Below are 4,263 nucleotides of genomic sequence, written 5' to 3'. Positions count from 1 at the left end.
AAGTATGATCTTGTTCACATTCATCTTATCTTACTTGTGTTTTGGAATGTTGAAGGATATCAATTTCAAAATATTCAGGGGGAGTTTTTAGAAAATGTTATTTTCTTAAAACTGGAGTTTACTCATTGTTTTCTATGTGTAGTATACATTTCCTTTGTATTCCCCAACCTTTTTCTGTGTTGACAAATGGGGATAATTATTTTTGATTTTATGTTTAGATTTTATGTTGGTTCAAAAATCTAAAGCATATTCTGAGGGGGGAGCTTTTAAGCTCTCTATGATTAAAATTAAAATCTAAATTAACATGTTTGTCATCATAAAAATGGGGGAGATTGTGAAACAAAAACTCAATTTAATGTTTTGATGAAAACAAACAAAAATTTAATTAAGAATGTTAATTATGATTCTAAATGTTATGTTAAATTAACTTGTGCTTTTGAGTGTATTAATTTAAAGATAGGATTTAAACGAAACAAAGAAATCAGCATAAAAGGCAAGAAACTGAACAAAACAAGAAAGGAGAACATTCTTAACAAAATCTGGAAAACGGAGAATGTTCTCCAGTTTCAATAATGATCATCACAGCTCCAAAATCAATCAATCTCCATTAGTTAAAAGAAGTTTTAGCCTCTGGATTTTACATCAATATTATCAGCACTTGGCAAGGAACAAACTGAGATGATTAGATTCAAAGAAACTACTAGAATCACAAAGAGAGAAGAACGTGAATTAGCAAGACAAAACAGATTTGTACATTCTGGACAAAAGTGTAACATCAGTCTCCAGACTGATAAACATTCTCCAGCATGTTAACATCAATCAAGATCATTCTCTACTATGTTAACATTAATCTTCAACATTCTAACATCATTCTCCAACATGTTAAACATCAACCTCCAGATTGATCATCAATATCTAGAAAGTTCAAAAACTAACAGTCCTGATTGATTATCAATCTCTGTTTCTGCAGAAGTTCAGTATCAATCTCCATATTTCTGCAGAAGTTAATCATCTTTCTCCCAACTATTTTGGACATAATAAAGTCTCCAGATCAAAGATATAACATCAACATATACATCTGAAGCATAAAGGATCATTAAACATAAAGGCAATCTGATCAAGAACGAATAAACCAACCCAGTCAAACAGGTTTCAAAAATGTTGAAAGGCTGGAATATTTTTATTCATATATATTGGTTTTGGTCAAAATTGATAGAGCACTACCAATAACTCTTTTGACCATTATTAAATGTCCGAAAATTATATAAAAGGAAGGCCAATGCTCAAGAAAAAATCAGAGCTTCAAGTACTAAGTAATTCATTACTCATTTTAATCATACTTGAATTTCTCTCACTCACATACATTGAATCAATTCTAATTTTTCCCATTCGTTTCCTAAAATCATTCTCTTGTATTTCTCTGTCAAAGAATCAAAACTCAAACAAGTATCGAGCCTTATCAGATTATAACAAAACAATCTCATCATTATTGTAAAACACAAACTATAAGAGTTTAGTATAGTTTGGGTAGATTGTAAGAAATCCTATCAAGGTTGATATGTGACTTGATTGAACTCCTTTATGGGTGGAAAAGTTTTAACTTTGTAGCATATCATGGTTGATTCGAACTAGGTGCTGTAAACCCAAGAAGGTTCTTTGTTTTAAACACTTAGTGGAAAATCTCACGGTTGTGGGAACTGGACGTATTGGGTTGGGTGAACCAGGATATATCGTTGTGTGGGATCTCTTCTCTTATCTATTTACATTCACTCTAATTGATTATCAAGTTAAATACATAAACTAAATTACTGATTTTAACTAACCAAGAACGCTCTTCGTTTTCTAGTTAAAACAAAAAACGTTCTTCGTTTTCTGTTTTCACAATCAAGATCAATCTTGAGTTATTTTCTTAAGTTTTTAACATGAATTTTTAAAAGGGTGAATTTACAATTTAAACCCCCATTTCTTGTAAATTGACATTACTACTTCAAACCTGACAACCCCGAATTATTGAAGGTACACTAACCCCACTATAGTTTGAATACAAAGGTTTGAAACCTGAGTAGTTGCTTCTAACAATCTGATTATAACAATGAATATCACACTCTAATAAAAAATACTCATAAACTATTTCTCATTCGAACAAATGTTTCTCTCTTTGAACTATAAGATGAATTTAGAGCTTGAGTTTTGCTATTATTTTCTGATTTTTTCGATTATCTTCTTCTTCAGCATTAAGTATCTATTTATAGATAAAATTAGAGCTTCAATTTAGTCCTTGTTTAATTTTGAATTGTATCTTGATTCGTTGCTTGGTCAACAATGATATTATTCAAAAATAATTCTGAATAAAATGTTTTTGATAATATGTTCTTTAGTCAATTCTTTATTTCTGAATCCAATCTAAGCGGTTCTTCTAGATTGATTATGTTCGTATTTTGTTCATATTGAGTTGGTCAATTATTTAAATTGATTATGTTTGTATTTTGTTCAGATTGAGTTTGTAAATTCTTCATATTGATTATGTTCATATTGAGTTTGTAAATTCTTCAGATTGATTTTGTTCTGATTGAGTTTTTAAATTCTTGAGCTTGACATTCTTCATCTTTTGTTGTAGATAAATCTTGATCATATCTTCTTTTCAACTTGGTCAAAGATTTTCTTCAATCATAAATGTGAGTCAAATCTTATTTTAGATTTTCTTCAAAAAAAACACATTTGATCATATCTTCTTTTCAACTTTGTCAAAGATTTTCTTCAATCATAAATATGAATCAAATCTTATTTTATATTTTCTTCAAAAAATATTTGACCATATCTGAATCAAATCTTATTTTAGATTTTTTTCAAAAACATTTACCATATCTTCTTTTCAACTTGGTCAAAGATTTTCTTCGATCATAAATCTGAATCAAATCTTATTTTAGATTTTATTCAAACACATGAATTTTCTTTCAAACTCTGTGAAGTCAAATATATTGTTTTCATAAAATACTTTTGTTAACAACAAAACTCTAAATATAAAACCAACTTGGTTCCAACAATTTTAACTTATAAAAGTATGAATTTTAGATTCTGTTATTGACTTCAAAATATTTATATGTAAAAAGAAACTTGTATCATTTGGTGAAGGAAAATAAATCTTGATAGAATTTTTACAATGTTAATCTTGAACCATTATATATAAATTAAGGTTAAAATATAAATCTATGCAATGATTAGTCCGTTGGATGTTTATCCGCACCTGGATGGGTTTGATCCCAAAGCAAAAAATCTTTTCATCTTCTATCTATTTCTCATTTTCAAAATCAAAATCTATAAAGACAAAAAAAAATAAATAAATAAATAAAACCCTAACTTTTCCTTAATCTTAAATCCGAATTCATTATGTTTCTAAGATAGATTGGTTTGTTTGATATTGTAGAATTGATTTTTGACTCTGTTTTGTTGTTGGGAAGAATTTGAAGTATAAAACCTAAAGCTCCAATTTTTTTGAAAACTCTATTTTTTGTTTTCCAAAATCAAATTTAGCTTTGTATTTTTCATTGATTTGAATTAAATCGAATTTTGGCTCTATTATGATATTAATACAGATTTCAATAACAATTTTATATATCCAAATTACGTTCGAAAATATTAAGACTTTGTTAATATATGATGCATCTTCAAATAATACTTTCAATTTCTTGAATTCAAATGTCTCTAGAAATTATAACTCTGGTACTCATTGACAAGCATCACATCTTCTATGTTCACATTTATCTTTGCCTCCACATTGGCCAGAGACAAAAACTCATGAGTCCCTTCACTTAGCGACACTCGGAGTTTGTTAGCAGCTAAATATTTAACAACTCCTGGTTCGGGGAAAAGAACCAATTTACGAGCACAATCCAAGATCACATAATGGTAAGACATCCAATCCATACCGAGGATGACCTCGAGTGATTGTAGCGGTAAACAAATCAAATTAACCAAGAAATCCCTATCCTGAATAGTTATTTGACAATGTAAACATGCAGAATTTACTGTCAAAGTCTTAGCAGGTGTGGAAACAACCAAATCAAAAGGTAAAGCAGACACAGATAACTTCAAGCGATTCACACAATCCATAGCAATGAAGGAATGGGTTGCCCCCGAATCAAAGAGTGCAGTTAGAGTGTTACATGCAATCTCACAGTCACGTTGAATAAGATTACCAGATGGATTCCCCTCTTCAGCACTCACACAATAAATGCGTCCTCTAGCAGTAGGACGGGTAGCTCT

This window comes from Cicer arietinum, chromosome 8 (genome assembly GCF_000331145.2).
Source record: "Cicer arietinum cultivar CDC Frontier isolate Library 1 chromosome 8, Cicar.CDCFrontier_v2.0, whole genome shotgun sequence".
Taxonomy (NCBI): domain Eukaryota; kingdom Viridiplantae; phylum Streptophyta; class Magnoliopsida; order Fabales; family Fabaceae; genus Cicer; species Cicer arietinum.
The sequence above is the reverse complement of the archived record's forward strand: the minus strand, read 5'-3'. Positions refer to the sequence as shown.